We start from the raw sequence: 16,406 nt of genomic DNA, 5'->3' as shown, positions 1-16,406 counted from the left end.
TATTCAATTAAAGTATAACCCAGTAATCTTACAAAAATGTTTTTAATGTAAACAATAGAAATATTATTTTTTAACAAAATATTAAAATGTCCTAAAGTCCAAATGCAAAAAGCATTGAAGTTGTTTTTCTTCAAGTCTATTTCCATAAATGTTCATTGTAAACTAAACAGTCTATATTTTATGCTAACTTGGTTCCAAAAGTCTTAATCCTATCATATTATTCCTAATGTTATGGGGGCCAGGGTACCTCTGAAGTTTTCTGGGGTAAATCAAAGAACCTTCTCCTTGAGAAACTAAACCAAAAGACAGACACACCTAAAGAGGTAAGAGGCACTGGATCAGAACTGAGTTAGCTCCAGGACCACCACCCTTCATTCCAGTCTCCCCTACCCCTTGAGGAGATAATCCTGTCAGGTGTGGCTGCTGCCAAAGTGGCTGGAGGGGGCAGAGCAACCACCCCTCACCAGGAACTTTCCACTGTCAGATGACCACCCTATCTGACCACCACCAGTCCTCTATAAAAGTATTTGCCTGTCTCCTTCTTGAGGAAAAAGGTATCTCAGAGGACCACACCTCTGTGACATGCCTTCTCCCCATAGAAGTCCAAGGACTTCTCTCTTGGTTTCCTTTCCCTAGCACCTAAATAAACTATTATTTTATTCTTATTGGATCTGTGTGCAAGAGGGTGTAATTCTTTAAAGAGGAATTCTCAAGAACCCCTACCCCAAAACCCCACCAATTTCCACTATAACACTAACCTCGTTTAATAATGAACAAGTATAAATAACTTAGCTAAAAAGTAGAAAAATTGATGAACCAGGTCCACATTTATCTTACCAAAATATTTTAATACAAACAACAGAAATACTAAATATTATTAAACAGAGTAATAAAGTGTCCCAAGTCCAAATGCAAAAAGGATTGAAGTTACTTTGGCCGTTTCACCACCAGAATGAAGACTATTCTAAGCAACCTATTGACATCCCAGAAAATGTTGACATCTCTCTTAAGGGTCGTACAGTAATCGTGAAGGGTCCCAGAGGAATCCTCTGTAGGGATTTCAACCATATCAATATTGAGCTCAGTATCCTTGCAAAGAAGGAAAAAAAGGCTCCAGGTGGACAAATGGTGGGGAAACTGAAAAGAACTTGCAACTTGTTGGCACAATCTGTAGTCATGTACAAAACATGATCAAAGGTGTTACTCTTGGTTTTTATTACAAGAGGAGGTCGGTCGGTGTATGCTCGTTTCCCCATTAGTGATGTTATTTAAGAGAATGGCTCACTTCTTGAAATCAGAAATTTCTTGGGTGAAAAATATATCGGAAGAGTGCACATGGTGTAGCTTGGGTTGTTTCTCAAGGTGTAGCTTGGGTTGTTTCTCAAGCCCAAAAAGATGAGTTAATTCTTGAAGGAAATGATATTGAACTTGTATCAAACTTAGCAGCCCTGATCCAACAGGCCACCACAGTAAAAACCAAGGATATCAGAAAATTTTTGGATGGTATCTATGTTTCTGAGAAAGGCACAGTGCAACAAGCTGTTGATTGAGTTGGAAAAGATGACGAAGGCAGTATCCTGATGAGTCAACACTTACTCACATATCAAAATAAATATACTTTTTGTCAAAACCAAAAAAAACTTCAGGTCTATTTCCATAAATGTTTATTGTAAACTAAATGGTCAACATTTTATACCAATTTGGTTCTAAAAGTTTTAAGGCCATCCTATTTTTCTTAGTCTCTTTAAATAATGAAGAACAACTATAAATCATAACTTAGCTAAAAAGTAGAAAAGTTGATAAATCTGGTCCATATTCATCTTACAAAATATTTTAAAATGTAAACAATAGAAATATTTATTATTATGAAACAAAATATTAAAGTATTCCAAGTCCAAATGAAAAAAGCACTGAAGTTGTTTTTCTTCAGGTCTATTTCCTTAAATGTTCAATGTTAACAAAATGGTCAACATTTTATGCTAATTCGGTTCCAAAAGCTTTAAGCCTATACTATTTTTCCTAGCCTCTTTCAATAATGAACAACGACTATAAATAATAGCTTAGCTAAAAAGTCAAAAAGTTAATGAATTGGGTACATATTCATCTTACAAAAATATTTTAAAATGTAAACAACAGAAATACTTATTATTATTAAACAAAATATTAAAGTGTTCAAGTCCAAATGCAAAAAGCATTGAAGTTGTTTTTCTTCAGGTCTGTTTCCTTAAATGTTCATTGTAAACTAAATGGTCAACATTTTATGCTAATTTGGTTCCAAAAGCTTTAAGCCTATACTATTTTTCCTAGCCACTTTCAATATTGAACAACTATAAATAATAACTAAAAAGTAGAAAAGTTAATGAATTGTGTCCACATTCATCTTACAAAAATATTTTAAAATGTAAACAATAGAAATACTTATTATTATGAAACAAAATATTAAAGTGTTTAAGTCCAAATGCAAAAAGCACTGAAGTTGTTTTTCTTCAGGTCTATTCCCTTAAATGTTCAGTGTAAACGAAATGGTCAACATTTTATACTAATTTGGTTCCAAAAGCTTTAAACCTATCCTATTTTTCCTAGCCTCTTTCAATAATGAACAATTATAAATAATAACAACTAAAAAGTAGAAAAGTTGATGAATTGGGTCCACATTCATCTTACAAAAACATTTTAAAATGTAAACAATAAATTTACAATAAATTGTAAACTAAATGGTCAACATTTTATGCTAATTTGGTTCCAAAAGCTTTTAAGCCTATCCTATTTTTCCTAGCCTCTTTCAATAATGAACAACAACTATAAATAATAGCTTATCTAAAAAGTCAAAAAGTTAATGAATTGGGTCCACGTTCATCTTACAAAAATATTTTAAAATGTAAACAAAACAAAATGGTCAACATTTTATACTAATTTGGTTCCAAAAGCTTTAAGTGTATCCTATTTTTCCTAGCCTCTTTCAATAATGAACAAAAACTATAAATAACAACTAAAAAGTAGAAAAGTTGATGAATTGGGTCCACATTCATCTTACAAAAACATTTTAAAATGTAAATAATAAATTTACAATAAGTTGTAAACTAAATGGTCAACATTTTATGCTAATTTGGTTCCAAAAGCTTTAAGCCTATCCTATTTTTCCTAGCCTCTTTCAATAATGAACAACAATTATAAATAGCTTATCTAAAAAGTCAAAAAGTTAATGAATTGGGTCCACATTCATCTTACAAAAATATTTTAAAATGTAAGCAATAGAAATACTTATTATTATGAAACAAAATATTAAAGTATTCCAAGTCCAAATGCAAAAAGCATTGAAGTTGTTTTTTTTTCAGGTCTATTTCCTTAAATGTTCAGTGTAAAGAAAATGGTCAACATTTTATGCTAATTTGGTTCCAAAAGCTTTAAGCCTATACTATTTTTCCTAGCCACTTTCAATATTGAACTACTATAAATAATAACAACTAAAAAGTAGAAAAGTTGATGAATTGGGTCCACATTCATCTTACAAAAACATTTTAAAATGTAAATAATAAATTTACAATAAATTGTAAACTAAATGGTCAACATTTTATGCTAATTCGGTTCCAAAAGCTTTAAGCCTATACTATTTTTCCTAGTCACTTTCAATATTGAACTACTATAAATAATAACAACTAAAAAGTAGAAAAGTTGATGAATTGTGTCCACATTCATCTTACAAAAATATTTTAAAAAGTAAACAATAGAAATACTTATTATTATGAAACAAAATATTAAAGTGTTCCAAGTCCAAATGCAAAAAGCACTGAAGTTGTTTTTCTTCAGGTCTATTCCCTTAAATGTTCAGTGTAAACGAAATGGTCAACATTTTATACTAATTTGGTTCCAAAAGCTTTAAGCGTATCGTATTTTTCCTAGCCTCTTTCAAAAATGAACAACAACTATAGATATCAACTTAACCAAAAAGTAGAAAATTTGATGAATTTAGGTCCTTTGGATATAATCAGATCTCTGGAAGAAATCTCAGCAAACCTAAAAATATCATTTCAAAAGGTTATAAACTTCAGAATATTTTCTGCTTTGCAAAAATATATTGCCCTCAAGTTAAATTAGTCAGTAGGAATTTTCAATTTTCACTAAAACACCATGTGAGAATTAATTATGGCATGTAATTATCATCACTTTCACTGCTCCGGCCATGATGAAATGGTTGCAGAGGCCTTCCAAAGAAATCTATATAAAAAGAAAAGAAACCAAGACATAATTAATCCAAATTTACTACATTGATGTCTATTTTCAAATAACATTCTTTACCCAGGAAACCCTAGGTTTGAAGTTGGAAGGGCTTAGAGGAAAATTCAACACATTTTCTTAGGTATTCCTACAAAACAAAACAAAAGTTTCAACCACTGACTCTATACCTGGTGTTAAGTTTGGCTTGGGTTTCATAACAGCATCAAAATAAATAAATAAACAAATAAACAAACAAATAAATAAATAAAACAAACCTGAATTATTTTATTTCAAAAGTCAATTTACATTCTAGCAAATCAGCCTATTAATATGGCATAAATTACATTATATTCTCTTAAACCCTGTACAGTGGTCTAGCTTTATTTCTTTAAAACAATTGGCATAACATTAAAACTTGCTATTTTTAGTGAATTCACAGCTAAAGAGATAAGTAACTATCAATTCTCCCAACTACTCCCAAGTTACTCTCTAATACTGCCTCATACTTTGGGAGAAATAGTACCACACTACCAGAGAATTTCAGGCTCATTTGAGATAAAAGAAGAACATGTCTTATTTTGTTCTTCATAATAAATTATTCTTTTTCTAAAAAAAGTGACTCCTTTTATTCAATTCAAATGAACTGCTTAGAGATGTTTACCACATTCACACAAAATGAATATATTACAATATTATCAAGTAAAATCCTATTTATCCAAAAGTCATTATTCTGCCATGATAAAGCTATATTAATAAAGAAACATTAGTTAGGCTGAATTAATTTGGTTAACTTTAAATTCTCCTTTGACTGGTCTTTTGAATCTAAAATGAATAATTTATAATGCATCATAAATACATTTAACATATAATAGAATTAATGTATAAATAAATATGGTGTAATTTAATGTATAATTACCATTAATTGAAAGATAAATTACAATTTGCTCTAAAACTTGTTGTCTTTAGGCATTTAAAGATCAATGAATCTACAAGTATTTATTAAGCCATTTAATGTGCCAATCACTGGGGAAAGAAATGAAAAGAAGAAAAAAAATCTGTATTCACAAGGAGCCAATTTCAAATTTGTGTTCCTTTAAAAAAAAAAAAGGTAAATAAGCAAAGTGGAAACACTGTCTTTTTCCAACTGAATTTCTATGTAGCAAAATGGAGATGCTTTTTTTGGTTAGAAAATGAAAATTAGGGCAGCTAGGTGGCACAGTGGATAGAGCACTGGCCCTGGAAAAAGGAGGACCTGAGTTCAAATCTGGCCTCAGACACTTTACACACTTACTAGCTGTGTGACCCTGGGCAAGTCACTTAACCCCAATTGGCTCACCAAAAAAAAAAAAAAAAGAAAAGAAAAGAAAATGAAAATTACATAGCATTTCACTTCTTGCTTTAGACTATCAAGGAATTTTATTATAATACTCATTTACAATAACCAATTTCTCTAAGGTACTTGGTAGTGTCTGATGCCTCTGCTCTCTTCAGATAGTTGTCTTTTTATAGAGTTAGAAAAAATAATAACAAAATTCATCTGGAAGAACAAAAAGGTCAAGAATATCAAGGAAACTAATGAAAAAAATGCACAGGAAGGTGGGCTAGCCATACCAAATTTGAAGCTATACTATAAAGTGGCAGTCATCAAAACTATTTGGTACTGGCTAAGAAATAGAGTGGTGGATCAATGGAATAGGTTAAGCACAGGAGACACAGTAGTAAATGACTATAGTTATCTACTGTTTGATAAACCCAAAGACTCCAGCTTCTGGGATAGGAACTCAGTATCTGACAAAAACTGCTGTGAAAACTGGAAGATAGTATGGCAGAAACTAGGAATATACCAACATGTTACACCTTATACTAAAATAAGGTCAAAATGGGTTCAAGAGGGGCAGCTAGGTGGCACAGTGGATAGAGCACTGGTCCTGGAGTCAGGAGTACCTGAGTTCAAATCCAGCCTCAGACACTTAACCCCAATTGCCTCAGTAAAAAAAAAAAAAAAAAGGTTCAAGAATTAGACATAAAGGGTGAGACCATAAATAAATTAGGAAAGGAAGGAATAATTTACCTCCAAGACCTATGGAGAGGAAAACAATTTCTGTCCAAACAAGAGATAGAGAATATTATGAAATGTAAGATGGAAGACTTTGATTATATTAAATTAAAAAGGTTTTGTACAAACAGAATTAATGCAGCCAAAATTAGAAGGTAGGCAGAAAACTAAAAAACAATTTTACAGCCAGTATTTCTGACAAAGGCCTCATTTCTAAAATATATCAGAAATTAAATCAAATTTATAAGAATATGTCATTCCCCAATTGAGAAATGGTTAAAGGATATGAACAGACAGGGTTCAGATGAAGAAATCAAAGCTATCTATTGCCATATGAAAAAATGCTTTAAATCACTATTGATTAGAGAAATGCAAATTAAAACAACTCTGAGGTACCACCTCACACCTATCAGATTGGCTAATATGAAAAAAGGAAAATAATAAATGTTGGAGAAGCTGTGGAAAAACTGGAACACTAATGCATTGTTGGTGGAGCTGTGAACTGGTCCAACTATTCTGGAGAGCAATTGGGAACTATGCCCAAAGTGCTATGGGACTGTTCATACCCTTTGACCCAGTGGTATCACTGCTAGGTCTGTATCCCAAAGATATTACAGAAGAGGGAAAAGGACCCACATGTACAGACATATTTATAGCAGCTCTCTTTGTAGTGGCAAGGAACTGGAAATCGAGGGAATGCCCATCAATTGGGGAATGGCTAAACAAGTTGTGGTATATGAATGTAATAGAATGCTACTGTGCTGTAAGAAACGATGAGCTGGAGGAGTTCAGAGAAACCTGGAAAGGACTTACATGTACTGATGCTGACTGAGAAGAGCAGAACCAGGAGAACACTGTACACAGTAACAGCAACACTGGGTGATGAACAATGGCGATAGACTTGGCTCCCCTCAGTAGTGCAACAATCCAAGACAATTTCAAAGAACTTGTGATAAAGAGTGTTCTCAACATCCAGAAAAGAAAGAACTGTGGATTATGAATGCAGATTGAACCATATTGTTTCTACTTTTGGGCTGTTTTTTTGTTTCCTTTTTTTTTTTTTGATGTTTTCCCCTTGTGCTCTGATTCTTCATTCACAAGATGATTAATGCAGAAATATGTTCAATGTGATTGTACATATATAACCTATATCAGATTGCTTTCTGTCTTGGGGAAGGGAGAGGGAAGGGAGGGTAGAAGAAAAATTTGGAACTAAAAATCCTATGAAAACAAATGTTGAAAACTATCCTTACATATAACTGGAAAATAATAAAATACTTTAAAAAATAAAGTAAATAAGCAAAGTAGAAACACTGTCTTTTTCCAACTGATTTTCTATGCAGCTAAATGTAGATGTTTTTTGGTTAGAAAATGAAAATTACATAACATTTCACTTCTTGCTTTAGACTATCAAGGAACTTTATAGTCTATTATAATACTCATTTATAATAACTAGTTTCTCTAAGGTAATGGTAGTGTCTGATGCTTCTGCTCTCTTCAGATAGCTGTCTGATTTTTTTTTAATTACTGATTTCCCTATTCTGTATTATGTGAAAAACTGTAAACAACTGTTATATATCCTATATAAAACAATAAAATGTTGACTTTAGCCCTACATAATATCTACACAACACAACAAATGCCATTAGATTATGCTAATAGAATAATATAAGGGACTGTGAAATTTAAATGATACAACTCATAAAAGGAGCTAGTAGTTCATTAAGTATATACAGTATAACTCCTTTGCTTAAAAAGTATGACACATACTTAACTTTTTGCATTTGGCATGCATAAATGGCAGAATCTGTATAAAATGATGACAGTTCATAAACAAAACAGTAGTTTTCTAAGATAAATTAGTGAAATTATAGGACAAGTTAGCTAATGCATAAGAGTGAATTGAAGATACAGATAGATAATTTTATATATATATGTGTGTATACATATATATATATACACACATGCACTTATATATGTATATACACACAAAAAGCACACACACAGACACATTCATTTGTAGCAAAAAAAAAGAAATTTATGAGAAATAAAGCCAAAATGGGGCTTCAGTCACACTATTATCAAGATAAATGTCTAATATCAAAGCTCAAATAAGAATTTTCCTTGACCATTAATTTTTTTTGAGGTGACCATAGGAAATTGGTGATACACCAAATGACAAACCAAATAAATTCCCAACTATCCTTTTGTACTAGCTCTCTCTTTAATTTTTCCACTTGTGACTTACTTCTTTTTGGTAGGCACTGGAGAGGATAAATAGAGATAAAAAAGAACTTATTTGTCAGCGTCTCTGGCAAAGGAAGGTCTAATGGAAAAAAAGTAGTGAAACTCATGTTTAAATTAGTATTTTGGGGATTACTTCTTAATTTATATGTGCTACATTCTCCCCCATAATCTGGTAGAGTTGACTTTGGAACATGCAGGAAAGATTTAGAAACTAGTTACTTAAACAGTATTCAGATAAATACATGCAATACACATGCATATGCAAATTAAAAAGATGTCATGAACAGAAAACAGAAAGCTGTGGAAATTGAAACATAAATGTTTAAATCTTTCAGTGCAAAAAATTTTTTTCAAGTTCAAATTTAACAATACACACTGAAAATTGAAAGACACAATATGGTGGGCTTAAACCTAAGTATCTAAAATAATACTATTTTCTTTGTGTTCCCTTGCTTAGAATAATAACAAAATCCTTAAAAGATTTTAACTTCACTATGTGATTATGTGATAAAAATTTATCATTTTATGTCTTAAAATGAAAATGCTACTATTTTTTAACTGATCCAGTACACACTTATTTCTGATTTATTCAGAAATATATTCTCCTAACTCAACTCACAGTGCTTCAGATAAATCCTAAAACTGAAATATTGAGTCCATTTAATTTGTGATTTCACCAGAAAAACGAATGTAAATGTTCTTAGGATGGCTATTCTAAATCAAGGTCAGAGAAAAGCTTTGGCCTTAAAATTTTCTAATTCCTTAAGTAAATCCATGCTTCTGAAAAAAAAACTTTTTTTTTTTTGAAAAGCCAAGCAACTGGTAATCTGTTTAAGATGGCTGGAATGGGAAATTTTCCTACTCTTAGGATATTTTACACATTTTTATATCATTTCAAATTTGCCAGATAAGTAGTATATAAGTAACATATTTCTTTTTCTTTCTTTTTTTTTTTGTGAGGCAATTGGGGTTAAGTGACTTGCCCAGGGTCACACAGCTAGTAAGTGTTAAGTGTCTGAGGCCAGATTTGAACTCAGGTCCTCCTGAATCCAGGGCCGGTGCTTTATCCACTGTGCCACCTAGCCACCCCCAGTAGCATATTTCTAATAAAAGACAAATCCATATTTATAGATCTTGTATAGAACCAGAACAAGGAGCTGGATGCTTTTAGTGGATGCTTGAATCAAAGTATGGCGGCCTGCTTCCACAAAAGTATATTTCCAATGCTTCACCATAGTGTGGAAGGACCCCTGGTTTTACAATTGAATCAACAAACATTTATTGTGTCCCCTAACAAAGTGTCTTCCGTGTATTTCTTAAGATCCATTGAAGATTCTCCTCTACAAGACACTGGGCTATATGCTAGAATACAAAGACAAAAAAATTATACAGTTCCTGCCCTCAAAGAGATTACAGCCTAAATACACAAGCTATGGAGTTCTACTATACAGGAAAGTATGATTCTGATAACTGAATTTGTATACCACTAGAGACCAAGATACCGGTAAATACAGAGTGGCTTATGAACAGCAAGCTAGCCACTAGATATAAATGCCATGGCAACCCACGAAATAATGCAAAGTAAAAAATGGGACTTGGTCCCTTATATTTCTCCAGTAATGGTAATAGAGTACCAGAAAAGATAGCAGTGGATGCTATGAATCAAGACATTTTTAGACACTAAATGTGAGATCCTAACTCAATGACCAATGAGTCAACACTCTATCAAAGAAAATGAACCATGTTAACAGATCTTTTCATTTTTTATTTATTTATTTTTAACATTTTTTTTTTTTTTGGCAGGGCAATGAGAGTTAAAGTGACTTGCCCGGGGTCACACAGCTAGTAAGTGTCAAGTATCTGAGGCCAGATTTGAACTCAGGTCCTCCTGAATCCAGGGCCAGTGCTTTATCCACTGTGCCACCTAGCTGCCCCCCAAAACTTTTTACTATGAATAAGACTAGAAGATACAAGGAATGGGACGGTGGAACACAGTCTTTTTTCTTGGAGAGACAATTAAAAGATCTGGTAAAGTTTATTTTATTGTGCACCCAATGGCAATTAACAACAAAGCATCAAACATTTGGTCATCATACCTGTCTGTACTCATAAGTAACAGCAAAAAAGTCATGAAGATAACTCAATTTATTCATGAACATCTGTTGCAGAGGATGAGGAAAGTAGATAAATTCTGCAAAGATCTCAGTAAGAGCCTGCAAACTACATTAACATGTTAATACTCAGGAACTAATTAATAGTAGAGGATGCTGGGGGGGGGGGGTGTCGGTTGGAAGTATGGGAAAATACAGTTTAGGTTAAAATATGAGAAGACCAAATGTTGAGGAACTATACAGAAGGCTCATGCTCATACTTCTGTAAATCATGGACACTTCAGAAAGACAATGTAGTTAGAAGGTGCTAAATGATGACCACTGAAAATTATCACACAAACATTCAAAAACTCTTTTAACAGGATGACAAGTTAGCACTGTGGGAGTAATTTCTGAATCAGCAATCTATGCAGTCAGATTGTTTTGTTAGATCAAAGATAAAAATCAACACCAACTTAGAAGGATAAAGCATGTAATTACTGCTGCAAGTTACTAATAGATACCAAGAAACTTAAAATAAAGAAGGGAAAGGTATCAATGTGTAATGTCTCTGATTCCTATAAAAGTTTGCCATGACAAGGAGATCAAAAAGCTCAGAAATAATTTTAGCAGACTACCAAGTACCTGCATGGTTGCCAATCATACAATACCACAAATACTCAATATTTTGGATGACCCAAAGGGTAACAGGGAGACCCAAATGGTCTCCAAATAAGTTTTTCTCTTTCCAGACTCTCCTTTTCTAATTCTACTTCCTTACAGCAGCTCAAATAATCTTCCTGAAGCTTCATGATGGTCTTCGCTGTTCCAGAATCTTCCAGATTTCCTGTTGCTTCTAGGATAAAATATAAACTCTAACTTGACATTTAAAAACATTCTGAATCCAACTCTGGCCTATCTTGCTTACTTCATACAATTCCCCTTCCACATAGTCTATGCCCCATCCATTCAAACTAATCTATCTTCCTGCCTCTGTGACTTTGGACAGACTGAATGCTGTGAACAACAGATGCTCTGTCCTCTGACTCCACCTGTAAAAATCTTTAAGCTTCCTTCTAGGCTCCATGCTCAGGGATCATCTCCTGTGAGAAACCTCCCTTGTTATTAGTGCTTTCTCCCCACTCAGATTTTCTTGTGCTTACCTACTTATGTATGTATTGTGAGCTCTTGGAGGGCAGGAATTGTTTATTTTATCTTTGTATTCTTAAGTGCTCAGAAAAGTGCATTAAACATAGAACATATTCAATAAGTCCTTGTTATATGGTGGGTATAAAAGTAAGCTACAGAAGAAAAACAACTATTCAGATGTATGATCAGAAAAGCACAGGGGCCAGTCATGTAGTGAAAGTAAGCCAGTACTAATGCTACTGTAGTGCCCAAATTTAAAGATCCCAGAGAAAGGAACATTGAGTGGACTCTACATGAAGGATTTATGGGAGGATGCTGAAAAGAATCTCACAGAACAAAAAAGTGCAAAGTCTGAAAAAGATAATTAATTACACTACCAAAGAGTCACTTCCCCTGAAGAACAAGAACTGGGAATCTGGAAACAAAATATTTTTTACTTAAATAGTACAGGAGATAAACTAAACATTCTGTATCTATAACATTCTCTTTTCTAAATTTCATACCATATTGAGTTTTAAACTTTAGAGTTATTCCCTAATTATGATCAGGCAAACCTTCAGATAAAAGATAATTTCACACAAAATAATATCTTAATTTATGTCCTTACCAGATTTACATTTTAAAAAGCTATTTCCAAAGTTTAACATGCACCAAAAGAAGGAACTCCAAAACTTCATGTCCATATACTATTTCATAAAATATGTGGGCATTCAGTTAAGTGTTTATAAGAAAATCCTATTTAGACCACTCGAGTTTAATCCTTAATTCCTCTCAACTTCTCTTGACTAGAACTTTATCTTACTATTTTGTATTCAAGATCTTCATTTACATGAGAGAAGACTCATGTGGCACTGTTAACATACAATGAACAACTTAAGATTCCTTCAAAGTACTATTAAATAAGGTCTTTTAAAAATTTTAAACACTTAAAGACTATTCTTTTTCTTTTTTAGCATTATTGGACTAATTGTGATGGTTAAGTGCTAGCTAGAATATTTTTATAAGGGTACTTCAGGAATATCAAATAAAACAATACAGACACCAATGTACTTAAGAGAGCAAAAATAAAATATATTTGAAATAAGAGGAAAAGAATCAAAACAGATTTTCAAAAATAGTTTATTAATTTGTTGGAATGTATAAAAATGAATGGACTGAATATAGATGAGTCATCAAGTCATTATCTTGTTGTTGCATTATCATTATGATGCGTTTCACCAAGAGGTTCAAGTTTTGGAAGGCTAGTGACTGTGGGGGTATCACAGTCAACTGAAGGAAAACAAAAACATTCAAAAATATCACAGTGCTGTCAAGCTGTGGATCTGAGGAGAGAGTATCCTTGTTTCATTAGGAATTATGAATAAACATAAAGGCCAAAGAAAAAAGGTTCTAGATATCCTTATATCTATTTTAAATGTTTTCCAATTACATTTTTAATTAAAGGAAATTAGCCTCATTTTTTATATATCATATTTTATTCACATGTAATAAAGGGGAAAAATTCAGCACAGCCTTCATAAGAAATAGCTTTTAAATTTAATTAGGGATTACTAAGAAAAATGTCAAAGGAAATCTACACACTTTAAGTTCAATCATTTTGGAGTCAAACGAATACTATAAATTAAAAATCAGACATTTTGGGTAGTTACAATGTTGTACAACGTGTCAAAATTTTACAGGCAAGTTTACATAGCTGAACTCTAACAAATTAGAGTGAAAAGTAGTATTCTCAGAGGTCTCAATTCAACAATTCTCTATTATCTACATAAGCAATCTGTTCACAGATCTTTAAAAGGGAACCTGAGGCAAAAACATACAAAGTTAATTTCCTATTTTAACCATGAGGATAGATTATATGCTAGAGTTACCATGACTGACATTTTTTTGAAGAAAATTGAATAACTGGTAATTTGCAACTTAGAAATTCTTCAAAAATATTTTGGAAATAAAGTTTCTTTTTACCAATTACTCACCATGTATAAATTCTCTGCGTGGACCAATGCTGTCTATTGGTACCACTTGAGTACTTCTGAAGAACTTGTATCTCCTCTGTTTTCTCCTACTGCAATCTACATGGAATATAAATATTATGTCAAGAATAAGTTAATTGACACATTATGATAACAACCATAATATTATATGGAAATTAGTAGAAAAAATGTTAATGCATAGGCTACTGAACTCAACCTTTATCCCATTCTTATACTTCATCAAGAGTAGAAGTGGCCATGTATCCATGAACACAAAATTCAAGTTCTATTAGGTCCTACTACCAAGCTAGAAGAGTTTCCTGGACAGGCCTGGCAATTGGCTTTCTATCATTGAAGTTTACCTTGCTAAATTTGGAAAAATTGCCAAAGAGTTGGGTACCAGGTGAATTTAATTTTGGATAAAATAGCTCACTAAACCACATACTAAGCAGTAGAAGGATTTTAATATGGCAGAGTAGAAGATACTAATCCCAAATCTACCATTCTTACTGGTAGCTCCAATCCATTAGTAGCTCCCATCCATTAATACTACTGTCTTCTTAGATTACACATATTAAATCTAATCTCTCTTCTATACAACTCTTTTGAACTTTTGACAGAGATCCCAGTATTCTTCCTACATCTTCTCTTATCTAAGCTAAACAACAGTTCATTCAACAGACTCTTGTGTGATGGGATTTTAGTACTTCTTACTCTCTTGGCTGCCTTCCTGTGTACAGGACTAGCGAGCCATAGCAGGAGCAAGGTAACATATACCTATAATCCTGGCTAAATAGGGGAGTGGGAAAATATAGGGGAGAACTGAGGCTGATAAAGTTCTTGAGTTTGGGAGTTCTGAGCTGCAGTGGAGTATGCCAATTAGGTGAACCCTTGGGAGTGGGGGTCACCAGTTTGCCTAAGGAGGGATAAACTGGTGCAGGTTAGAAAAAGAGCAGGTAAATGCTATCATGCCGATCAGCAGGAAGATCCAACCTATGAATATTTTCTGCACTTCCAGCTTTGGCAAGTTGGGGAGACCAAGTCTGTTAAAACAATAAGGGCACTCAAAAATAAATACATGATTCCCCCCCCCCTCAGTCCTCTATAAAAGGACCTACCTGCCTGTCTCCTGCTGAAGGAGATAGGTATCTCAGAGCCATGCCTTTGTGCTATGCCTTCTCCCCATGAAAAGAAGTCCAAGGATTCTCTTGATTTCCTTTCCCCAGCCCCTAAATTAACTACTATCTTATTCTAATTGGATTTGTGTGCAAGAGGGTATAATTCTTTAAAGAGGAATTCCTGGAGGAGCTAAGATGGCAGAGGAAAGGCAGTGAGCTCTTGAACTCATGACACGATCACTCCAAAAACATCCAATAATGGCCATAGGACAATGCCTGGAGCAGCAAACCCCACAGAAGAATGTGGTGAAATAATCTTCCAACCAAGGACTTTTTGGAAGGTCAGAAGGAGGAAGCTGCTGTGCTAAGACAGGAGTGGAGCACAAACCCATAGTCACCCTGACACAGATCCAGTCTCATGAAAACCTCACCAGAGAAAGAGAGCCCCCAGAACCTCTGCATCAGCTGCAGCCCCACGTGTCATCGGAACTAAGCTCACAGTGTGATGAGAGGGCTGAGACCTTGGCAGGGGGTAGATTACAGGGGTCTATGCTGGTGCTGAGGAAGAACTTGGGTTTTTTACCCCTGCTGGAACCAGAAGGTAGGCTTGAATAGCAGTGGCCCAGGTTGGGGAGGGCACAGGCTCGTCGGAGCTGACAACCCAACACACAAAGCTGGTGATTACAAGTTGGTCTGAGGTCATCTACAGACCAGGGAACAGGCCAGGTGAGTGAAGACCGGCTCCTCATTAAATCATACCACCTGGAATCCCTTGAAGCTTGGGATAGTGCAGCCTGGAAAACTGTCCCATTTTAAGGAGCTTAAAGTCAAGTAAAAGAAAGGCAGATGAGCAGACAGAAAAAGGCGAGGACCATAGAAAGTTTTCTTTAGTGACAAGGAAGATCAAAGTGCACCCTCAGAGGAAGATGTCAGCATCAGGACCCCTATATCTAAAGCTTCAAGAAAAATATGAATTGGCCTCAGGCCATAGAGGCACTTAAAAAGGACTTTGAAGATATAGTTAGAGAGGTAGTGGGAAAAATGGAAAGAGAAATGAGGGTGATGCCAGGAAAGACATGAGAAAAAAGTCAACAGCATGAAAAGCCAAATTGGCCAAATGGAAAAAGGAGGTTTTACAAGCTCTCTGATGAAATAACTGCCTAAGAATTAGATTGAACAAATGGAACTAGTGAAATCAACACACAATAAAGCAAATCCAAATGAATAAAAAAATAGAGGGCAATGTGAAAATCTTCTGGGAAAAACTGCTGACCTGGAAAATAGGTCCAGGAGAGATAATTTGAAAATCATTGCTCTACCTTAAAAACCTGATCAAGGAAAGAGCTTAGACTTCATCTTCCAAGAAATTGTAAGGGAAAATTGCCTTGATATTCTAGAAGCAGAAGGTAAAATAGAAATTGAAAGAATCCACCGATCACCTCCAGAAAGCAGATCCCAAAGGAAACACGCCTAGGAATATTATAGCCAAATCCCAGAGCTTTCAGGTTAAGGAGAAAATATTGCAAGCTGCCAAAAGAAAAGAATTCAAGTACTGGAGCCC

The 16,406-nt window shown here is 33.9% G+C and overlaps 1 pseudogene; it reads left to right on the top strand.

Annotated features, from left to right (window-relative positions):
• Nucleotides 1-531: 531 nt before the first annotated feature.
• LOC122751822 lies at nucleotides 532-1,550 on the top strand (annotated as a pseudogene).
• The last annotated feature ends 14,856 nt before the right edge of the window (nucleotides 1,551-16,406 follow it).

This window comes from Dromiciops gliroides, chromosome 3 (genome assembly GCF_019393635.1).
Source record: "Dromiciops gliroides isolate mDroGli1 chromosome 3, mDroGli1.pri, whole genome shotgun sequence".
Classification (NCBI taxonomy): Eukaryota; Metazoa; Chordata; class Mammalia; order Microbiotheria; family Microbiotheriidae; genus Dromiciops; species Dromiciops gliroides.
Note: the sequence above shows the minus strand (reverse complement) of the source record. Positions and strands in the feature narration are given on the sequence as shown.